The sequence below is a fragment of the Rousettus aegyptiacus genome, unplaced genomic scaffold (genome assembly GCF_014176215.1).
Source record: "Rousettus aegyptiacus isolate mRouAeg1 unplaced genomic scaffold, mRouAeg1.p scaffold_m13_p_9, whole genome shotgun sequence".
Lineage (NCBI taxonomy): Eukaryota > Metazoa > Chordata > Mammalia > Chiroptera > Pteropodidae > Rousettus > Rousettus aegyptiacus.
In genome coordinates, this window is record NW_023416312.1 from 71,482,137 (window position 1) to 71,493,259 (window position 11,123).

General features: G+C 37.9%; 1 pseudogene; it reads left to right on the top strand.

Moving 5' to 3' along the window:
* The first annotated feature begins 8,415 nt into the window (after positions 1 to 8,415).
* Positions 8,416 to 10,922, top strand: LOC118600333 (annotated as a pseudogene).
* Positions 10,923 to 11,123: the final 201 nt, after the last annotated feature.

Here is an 11,123-nt window from a genome sequence, read left to right on the forward strand (position 1 = left end):
AGGTTATTTGACAAGCACTAGTGCCAGAAGGGCACCTTTACCCTCTCTTGTTTCCTTGAGTGGAGGAAATAAATCTCCTCTGTAAAAGGTGCCTGCCTTCCCTGCTCCAGAAGGACTGAGAGAGACAGGTTAGAGCTAAGAGATCCAGAGCAAAAGAGCTTATATAAGCACCTTATTAAGTCACTATCTAAGCCCAAACTTTGTTCAGATTCTTCACTAACGAATGCCCAAATCTTGCTTAGATTCATTTCAATAAGCATTAACTTTTTTTGTCTTGTTAATTCTTCACAAATTTATTGTTTCTTTGTCTAAAAAGCATAAAAAAGGTTAGATCATTTCTTTGATTCTCATTTTATGATATGAACATCGTATTGTGAGTCTCTCATGCACACGTATCAAATTGTTTTTTCTCCAGTCATGTGACATGTGTCATATGTCATGTGTCAACTTTATTATTTTATTAGTAGTCCAGCCATAAGAACTAAAGAAGGGTAGAAGGGAGATTCTTCCCCTCCTTGAAAAAAGTGATCTAAATGACCACTTATTTATGAGATGAGGTCTACCACCCTTAGAGATTAGGGAATCTATGATGGTAAATACCATTTGGACACATACTAATAATGGTGATCATCCGTATTTACAGTCTTGGGATCTGAATAGCCTGAGTACTGGCCCTTTATAACACATAGGACATTCACAATTACTAAAAAAAACATACTGCCAGAATTATGCTTTTCAGTTTTCTATCAGGATCCTGGCCCAGTTTCTCTGCTGGCTTAGCTGATTTCAATCTCACGAGCTTTAATTGAGATAAAACCCCCAGAAAAGCACCCTACTCTGCTCAAATAAACTAACTATCAGATAAAAAAGAAAAACAAAGAAACCAAAAGAACAAAAACAACTCTATTCCATATGACTGTCAGCATCAATGGACAAATGTACTTGACACCCAGGAGATGATGCTGAAGATTACCACCACAAGCCTAAAACTATCATTACTCAAGAAGCAAAGCAAAATGACAATGAAAAGTGGCAAACCTGGCATATAACAACTCTCTGATATTTTGAAAACTGTTCTCTTGCCATTCACTCTTTAACAGACAGAAGCACAGAGCCATAATTGTGCCCTTAAATACACATTCTAGGGGATGTATCTGCTTACTTATATTTAGTTTGTTTTTTTCCTCCAATTTGGAGACCTGAAATGTTTGTTTTTCCTAATTGATTATTTGTAGTTTAAATGGATCTAAATCTGTAGGTATTAATACCCACCATCCATTACAAATCACACCATCTCACTGAGTGGGAGAAGACAATGTTAACACTGAATTCTTTGTTCCCTATGGCTTACTACCAGAAATAGTGAACTTTTGAGCTATGAAAATTGGAAAAACTTTCTGTATGTTAAAAACAAAATACTTAAGTATTTAAACATTTCCAGACTGATAACACTTTAGACATAGAGAAAAAATCATTCTTTATAAAGTCAAGTCAAGCCACAAAGTAGGTTGGCTTTATTCCTAGAGGAAAGCAGTAAGGAAAATCAAGATATTAAATGTCATGCTTATTATTTGTAATTGTTACATCCTGTCTTTAGCAGAAAGCAAAGAATGGGATCTTATTTTAATGACCCTCATACTAACATTCAGTTTTATATTATAGGGTTATTTCTACATCCAGGCAGATAGCCCAGGGCAATACTGCCTTGCCGAATAAGAAACAAAAAATTTGATTTGAACAAGAAATTCTCTATAAAAGATACATTCATAAGCCTCCGCTTTTAGTAACAAAACTATATTTGCAAACTCATAGAACCTGAACACTGAAAAGGATCTGGTAAAACATCTACTTGACCTCACTCACTTTTTCAGCTTAGGAAATTGAAGCCCAAATAAGGGAAAGGATTTTTTCCACAGTTATATGATTAGTCAAGTGCAGGACTTGGGTTAAAAGCTAGGTCTTTTGATTCTTAGTCCTGAAATCTCATCACTAAGTATAAATTGTCTCTCTTCCTCTTAGAAAATAAATACACTGTGGTTGTTAGAATATAGACTTGAGGGCTAAAGTACATGAGTTGGGTTCCTCATTCCGTCTACTTGTTGGTATCTTGAGGGCCATCAATGTTGTAGCAAATGGCAGCATTTCATCTCTTCTTAAGGTTGGTTTTGGCAATTTGAGGTATTTTGTGCTTCTCTACAAATGTAATGCGTTGATTGCAAAAAATATTTTTTCATTCAGATGGTTGTCTCTTTACCTTGTTGATGATTACTTTTGCTGAGCAGAAGCTTTTTAGTTTGATGTAGTTCCCTTTATTTATTTTAGCTTTTACTTCCCTTGCTTTTGAGGTCAAATTCATAAAACCTTCTTTAAATCTAAGGACCTTGAGTTTACCTCATATGTTTTCTTCTATATATTTTATTGTTTCAGGTCTTATATTCAGATCCTTAATCCATTTTGAGTTAATTTCAATATGTGGTGATAGACAAAAGTCTAGTTTCATTCTTTTGCAAGTGGCTTTCCAGTTTTCCCAGCATCATTTATTGAAGAGGCTTTCCTTTCTCCACTGTATGTTTTTGGCTTTTTTGTCAAAAATTATTTGCCCATATAAATATGGGTTTACTTCTGAACTCTCAATTCTGTTCCACTGGTTCGTGTGTTTGTTTTGCTGCCAATACCATGCCATTTTGATTACTGTCACTTTGCAGTTTAATTTGAAGTTGGGCAGAGTGATGCTTCCAGCCTCATTCTTTTTTTCTCAGGATGGCTTTAGGAATTCAGGGTCTTTTCTGCTTCCATACAAGTCAGATAATTTTTGTTCTACTTCTTTAAAAAATGCTGATGAGATTTTGATGGGGACTGCATTAAATCTGTTTGATGCTTTAGGAAATGAGGTCATTTTAACTATGCTGATTCTTCCAATACAAGAATATAGAATATCATTCCATTTCATTGAATCTTCTTAGATTTCATTTAATAGGGTCTTATAGTTTTCATTGTGTAGGTCCTTCATATGTTTTGTTAGATTCTAGGTATTTTATTCTTTTTATTGCAATTGCAAAAAGAATTATTTTTTCTACTTCTTTTTCTTACACTTCATTATTGGAATACAGGAACACTATGGATTTTTGAACATTGATTTTGTATCCAAGTAAATACTTTACTGTATTTACTTATTGTTTCTAGTAGTGTTCTTGTGGAGTCTTTAGGGTTGGTTTTCTATATAAAGAATCACATCATCTGCAAACAGTGACATTTCGACTTCTTTGTTTCCTATTTCAATGCCTTTTATGTATTTCCGTTGACTGATTGCACTCACTAGGACCTCCAATGTTATATTGAATAAGAGTGGCGGCGGTAGTGGACAGCCTTGCCTTGTTCCTGATCTTAGAGGGAAGGTTTTAGGCTTTTCACCATTAAGTATAATGTTAACTGAGGGTTTGTCATAAATGGCCTTTGTTATGTGACCATACTTTTCTTCTATACCAATTTTGTGAAGTGTTTGATCATAAATGGATGCTATATCTTGTCAAAAGTTTTTCTGCATCTGTTGATATGATCATATGATTCTTATTTTTAATTTGATTATTTGGTGTATCACATTAATTGATACGCATTTGTCGAACCATTCCTGTGCCTCTAGGATGAAGCCCACTTGATCGTGGTGTATAATATTTTTAATATGTGTTCAGATCGCTAATATCTTATTTAGGATTTTTGCATCTGTGTTCTTGAAAGATATTGGTCTTTAGTTTTATTCTTTTTAGTGCTATTTTTACCAAGTTTTTTTTTTATCGGGGTAAATTGGCCTCATAAAATGAGTTGGGAAGTGTTGCTTCTCCTTTGATTTCTTGGAAGAATTTGAGGAGAATAGGTATAAAATCTTTGAATGTTTGGAGAATTCATTGGTGAAGCCATCTGGTACTGGGCTTTTACTTTTTGGTAAATTTTGATGATTGTTTCAATTTCCATACCGCTGATCAATCTATTTAGATTTTCCAGTTCTTCCAGATTCAGTCTAGGAAGGTTGTATTTTTCTAAGTACTGGTCCACTTTTTATAGATTATTACGTTTGGTGTTATCTACTTTTTCATAATATTATTGTATGTCCTTTGTATTTCTGTGATGTCGGTGGTAATTTTCCCTCTTTCATCCCTGATTTTGTTTATTTGTGTCCTTTCTCTTTTTACTTTAGTGAATCTAGCCAGTGGTTGGTCAATTTTATCAACCTTCTCAAAAAACCAGCTCTTTCTTGCATTTAATTTTTTTGATTGTTTTTTTCTTCAACTTTATTTATTTCTGCTCTAATTTTTATTATTTTTTTCCTTCTACTGACTTTATGCTTCATTCGTTCTTCCTTTTCTAACTTTTTATTTGAAATGTTAGGTGATTATTTGGGCTCATTATTGTTTTCGAAGATAGGCCTGTACTGATATGAACTTTGCTCTTATGATCACTTTTGCCATGTCCCAAAAGTTTTGAGATGTTGTATTATCATTTTAATTCCTTTCTATGTATCTCTTGATCACTCTTTATTTCTTCTCTGGCCCAGTTATTTTCAGTAGCATGTTATTTAATCTTCATATATTTGTGGTTCTGCCTGACTTATTTTTGCAGTTGATCTCTAGTTTCAAAACATTATGATCAGAGAATATGATTGGTATGATTTTGACCCTCTTATATTTCTTGAGGCCATCTCTGTGTCCCAGTATGTGGTTGATTCTTGAGAATGTTCCATGTGCACTAGAGAAGGATGTATAAGCAGTTGTTTTGGGATGGAAGACTGTAAATGTCAATTATGTCCAATTGGTCTAGTTTCAGTTAAGGATGTTATTTCCTTATTGATTTTCTGTTTGGATGATCTGTCCATATTCGATAGTGGGGTATTTAGGTCTCCTACTACGATAATGCTTTGGTCTGTTTCTCCCTTTAGTTCTGTTAGTAATTGCTTTACATATTTCAGGGTTCCCTGAATGGGAGCATAGATATTAATAAGTGTTATGTCTTCTTGGTGCATGATTCCCTTTATCATTGTGAAGTGTCCCTCAGTTTCTCTCTTTAGCTTTTATATTTTGAAGTCTATTTCATCCAATATTAGTACTGCTACTCTGGCTTTTCTGTGAATATCATTTGCTTGAAATATCATTTTCCGCCGCTCCATTTTGAGTCCATATTTATCTTTGGAACTGAGATGTATCTCCTGGAGGCAGCACATGTTTGGGTTTTATTTTTAGATCCATTCTGCAACTCTGTGCCTTTTTACTGGTGAGTTCAGACCTTTTACATTTAAGATGACTGTTCAAATATGAGGTCTTCCTGGTAGCTTGGTGTTTCTATTGCTTCCTTGTCATGTTTGTTTTCTTAATTTTGGTTGGCTTTTGTGGTTTTGCCTCTGGTCTTTCTTGTTTTATGTTTTCTACTTTAGTTCTGAACCTTTGGTGTGTGGTTACCATTTCGAATATGTAAAGGATAGTTATATATATACAGCTGTCCATTTACTCTGTGCATGCCTTATCTCCATTACCTTTTGTGAATTTGGATTTTGAACCCTCCCCTTTTCAGTCATCATTATCTCAATTTGTCCCTATGTATGCTGAAGGGTCATTACTATGTTATAACAATTCTCTTATTATTTAAGATGATAATATCCTGTTCTTAGTAAGAGTTGTACTCCTCTACTTATATTTGCCTGATAGTCACCTTACTCCAAATTATGCATTTTTTTTTGTCATTTTGTTTTAGGTGAGCTGACTGTCAGGAGCTGTTTTGAGGCAGAATTAAACTGCCAGTAAAGCTGGGAGTTTTGCAGTTGGCAAGCTGTGCAGTCTGCTAGCTCAGGAGGAGGTGTGCCTGGCTTTGGGGGAGAGAATCTGAATGTCCTTTGACCATGGGAAAGAGTATGTTAAGATAGCTACAAAGTTTCCTGAGTGAATATCAGCAATTAGTTACATACTTGTGGGTGTTTGTTTCTCAAGCGCTTTGTAGGGTCTAAATATGCTGTGCTAAATAAACTCGGGGCTGCAGCATTGACTGCATGCCCTCCTGAAAGTTCTTTCCTGTCTTCTTTTTTCTTAGGCTTCACTCCCCTCTTTCAGGTGCTGTTCGACTTTAGCCGGCTGGCTCAGGCAAGTGGCGCCCAAACAGGGACCTGAAAGTTTGAGATGGAACGTTGACAATGTTGAGGTGAAGACTGCCACCGCAGGAGAAAGGGAGCCCCCGAGTATAAAGCCAAATAAGTGGCAAAGGTGAGTGCGGTGGAAAGGTTCGGGAGTGAGAAAAGTGTAAATATAAATAATAAGAGAAAAGTCAACTTAATAAAAGAAAAATGGGAAGTGGAAACGGGTGCATGCTTTTTGTATATATGCTTAAGAATATGCTCCGAGTATTAGGAGCTAAGGTAAGGCATCAACAATTGTGTAATTTTTTAGATTTAATAGAGAAAGTTTGTCTTGGTTCCCTGAAGAGGGAACAGTGAATTTAGAAACATGGAAAAAGGTAGGAGAAAAACTACAAGATTATTATGATGTCCACGGACCTGGCAAAGTGCTTGTAGATACCTTTGGTTTATGGACTTTAATTAGAGATAGCTTAGATCCTAGACATGAAAGGGACAAGATAAGGGGACAACCCTTAGATTTCCCCACAGTAAAGGGGAAGGGGCCAGGCTGTATGGGAGACACCCCTACGGCTTGTGAAGGGAAACTAAACCTTCCGCTCCGCCCGCTAAGCTAGTTTGTGCAGAGTCCTGGAGAGAGTTACACTGATTTTTTTATCTTGGCTATTTACGGCCATTGTCAGGGTGGTGGCTCTTCCTGAAGCCCAAGAATTACTCTTAGAATATCTACCTTATAAAAATGCAAATGCAGAGTGTCAAAGGGCTTTAAGGCCCCTGAAAGCCCAAGGGGCACCTTTAGAAGAATATATTAAAGCTTGTCTTGATGTTGGCTCTTTAACACATCAAGCTACTTTGTTAGCAGGAGGTTTACAGAAAGGGTTTCAAAGTTCTTGAATGAAATGTTATCAATGTGTAAAACTAGGGCATTTCGAAAAGACTGCAGGACAGAGAATAAGGAGGAAGGAAAAGTAGTGTATACAAACCCCCCTGGTAGGGAACAGGCCTCTAACAAAAGAGAAATTAGAAGTGTTACAGCAACTAGTAGACATACAATTGGCCAATAATCATATTGAACCCTCCTCTTCTCCATAGAATTCACCAGTATTTGTTATAAACAAGAAGTCAGGAAAATGGAGAATGTTAACAGATTTAAGAAGAAACAATACTGTCATTCAGCCTATGGGAACTTTGCAAACTGGGGTCCCTAACCCCACATTAATTTCCCCGAAATTGGGTTTTAAAGATTATAGATTTAAAAAGATTGTTTTTATACTATTCCTTTACAGCCTCAGGATAGAGAAAAGTTTGCATTTACTATTCCTACTTTAAATAATGCTCAGCCTACTCAGCAATATCAATAGAAAGTGTTGCCCCAAGGCATGCTTAATAGTCCTACCAGGTGCCAAGCATTTGTGAATATGCCTTTTCAAGAAGTGAGGGAAAAATTCCCTCGGGGACTTGTGTATCACTACATGGATGATATTCTTTTTAGGCATAAAAATAAAGAAATATTAGAAAATATGTTTTCATTTGGAAAAACTGCTCTGGAAAAGTATGGGCTCGAGATAGCTCCGGAGAAAATACAAGAATCTGTACCTTATCAATATTTAGGATATAAAATTTGGCAACAGAAAATTACTCCTCAGAAAATAGGAATTATACGAGATACTCTCAATACTTTTAATGACTTTCAAAAATTAGTACGCAATATTAATTGGCTCTGTCCTTCCCTTGATATCCTCACATGTGCTTTAACTAATTTGTTCTCTATTTTAGAAGGGCCCACTGCATTGGATAGTGCTTGGGAACTATCACCGTTGGCAGAAAAGGAATTTTGAATACTGTATTTTTGAAAGACACTCTTGTAGTCACAAACTTGCATTGCTCAGGTTTCATTACTGTATGGTAAAGATTTTCTCTAACTTGAAATTTAAAAACTATTCATGATTTCCTTTTTCTTTTATTAGTTAATTAGTCTAAAACTTAGGACATTTTAGCATGGAGTCAACAATGAAAATGACATGATTTTGTATTGGAGGTGAAAAAATAATGACTAAATTACAGAATTCAGTGCTTTTTAAGGTACCTTTCTGTTCCTGTTTCTGTTGACTGGTCACCAGGGGTCCGTGGAGAGACTGGACGCAGTCATATCTCCCGGACCATGGCCAGGCTGCGGGACGCCGCCTCCTGTGCCCTGTTGTCAAAGTCTGTTTATTGTCTTTGGTCTTGTCTAGGATGGAGGTGGTGAACTTCTCTAGGCCCACCTACACCCCAGTAATTGTCCTTGTCTGAGCGATTTGTGTTCTCTGCGCAAGCGATGGGGGGAATATGAAATACCTCGAGACAAAGGCTTAATAGAACATTATATACTTTAAATTTTTTAAATCAAGATGAACAAGGCGGCACAGCGGCTCATCAGCATTGGGTGAAACAGGCCAATGAGCCTTTGCAGCAGCCAGTATACTACAAGGATCTAACAGGGGATTGGGTGCCTGCTGAGGTACTGAAATGGGGCCGAGGTTTTGCTTATATCTCTACAGGAACAGAGAAGCTTTGGGTCCCAGCCGAGAAGGTCAGGCTCTGGGAGTGGAGAGAAGCAGCAGGTTGTCACTGAGTCGGGGCAAGAGATAACTCCAACTTCTCTATTCCTTGCAATGACAGCCCTGATTACAGCACAGGTAAGTGGGGTACAAGCTGAGACAGGAAATTATTCATATTGGGTGTATGTGCCCAATCCTCCTTTAAATAAGGCAGTGGGATAGGGATATGCATCAGTGGTAGTTTATGTTAATGATTCTAATTAGGTGCTTAGATCTTATGATACTAAAGGGCCTCTCAGGCCTGAAGAAGAAGGGAGAGTGATTGAGAACTATACGGTGGGAATGGAAAGGATGCCAATTTGCATGGGAGCTGGAGAGCACTGTTTACAGCAGGGTGCTCAAGCATGGTTGACAATTTTGCAAACTTCTGAACAAAATGCTGGGGTAGGTCACTTGTTTTTGTTAAGTATGGAAGGATTTAAAAATGTTACTCACTTTGTTCGAACCTGTGTTCGACTCCCCCATATCATTATGAAGGGCAAGGTAAAGTGGAATAAAACTTTAGGTTATGTTTCATGTAAATACTGTTCTTTTTACACTTGTATTAACTCTTCTATTCCTTTTACCAAGTCATATGAAAGCTTATATATTCTTAGAGCTAGAACTGGAGTATGGATGCCAGTTAGATTGTCTCGACCCTGGCAAGACTCTCCTGCCACTATGATATTGCAGCAGCTGATGGACCATGTTAAAAGAAGAGCTAAAAGATTCTTTGGCATGCTGATCGCTGCTGTTTTGGGTATCATCGCTCTTACTGCTGCTGCTGCCGTGGCTGGAGTGGCTCTGCATCAATCTGTACAGACTGCCAGTCATGTTAGAACCTGGCATCGGGATGCTGAACAATTATGGACTTCTCAAAGACAAATTGACTCTGTATTGCAAAGTCAAGTAGCAGATTTACAGCAAGCAGTTATATTGTTAGGAGATCAAATTGTTAGTTTGGAGAAACGTGTGCAACTTAAATGTGATTGGAATACTACTTTTTGTATAACTCCTGTATTGTATAATGAAAGTATGTTTAAATGGGATAAAGTAAGACAGCATATTTTGGGGTATAGTAATGCTTCAGGTTTAATTGCAGATTTGCAAACCCATATTGCTGACACTTTTCAAAGACAGCTTCCTGAATTACAGGGGATCGCAGGGCTACAAAGCATAGTCAATGGTATTGAAGACTTACATCCTATTCTACAAATTCATGGGTTATTTGGCTCATCTATTGCTTCTTGGATTGTGATTTGTTTGTTGCTTGTTTTTCTTTGTTTGGTCTGGAAGAGACTCTCAAGAAACCAAAGACTAGGAGAGACTCGGGCCGCTGTGTTCTCAGTGATGCTGAACAAAATTCAGCCAAAAGAGAAGGGGGAGCTGTACCTACCTCCCCACAGAACAGTTTAAATCATGCTCTTTTTATTTTAAAATTTTTAACTGTGGATGCTCAAGGACTCTCTGCTGCAGAGCCTTTCTGGCATCCAAAGAGTCAGACCACCTATGCGCAGGTGAGGTGAAAGGACCCCCTCACAGGCGCATGGAACGGCCCTGACCCGGTACTAATTTTGGGGACGAAGGCATGCTTGTGTTTTTCCACAGGATGCTGAAAATGCTGCCAGACAGATTGGTCCGGTTTGCAGGGACCTCTCCCCCTCCAGAGATTACTCCTGATGATGGTGATGATACTGGGCCCTCTGTTTGAAGGAGAACTGTATTGGGCCTATGTACCTGATCCACTCATCCTGTACCCTTCTATTTGGGAAGGTCCAGAAATTGTGGTAAAGATGAATAATATGCGATTGCTAGACCAACCAGCAACAGGCAGAGGAGATAAAAGAGAAGAAAAAAGATTCAATTATACAGGTTCGGGGGTTGGTCTGCTTATCTGTTTTTCAAAGAATAGGACTACATCCTGTGACTACAGGATGTCTGACTGTGGACAATGCCACTCTACTAAGAAAGAGTTGGGAAGCAAAATTTCTGTTTTTCAGATTTCATCACCCAAAAGGAGAACAAGTGGACTCGCCTCCACCTTCTCCCCAGTCTTTCTCTCCTTGCGGGGAGGAGGAGCTCTCCAATCGATGCATTCTGTGGAAAAGATGCTATGTCCCTGCTCCCACCAGGTATAATATGTCTGGAACAGATCGGTACATATTAGACTGGTCTGGGGGAGATTGGGGACATGTGACTCGGTGGATAGGAGGACATGGACTATGTACTAGCTGGACAGTGGGACTATGCTGGACTGATGAGGGTTTTCCTCAAATCTATGTATGGAAGTTGGGAGCAGCAATGGGAGAGCTGCTCCCTGCAAGATGGACCCCTCGGATAGCACACACGAATGTAACTGCATGTGTAGCTCCACCGCATGTGTTAATAGTTGGTAAAATTAATATGACTATGAACTGAAGAAATTTCAATGT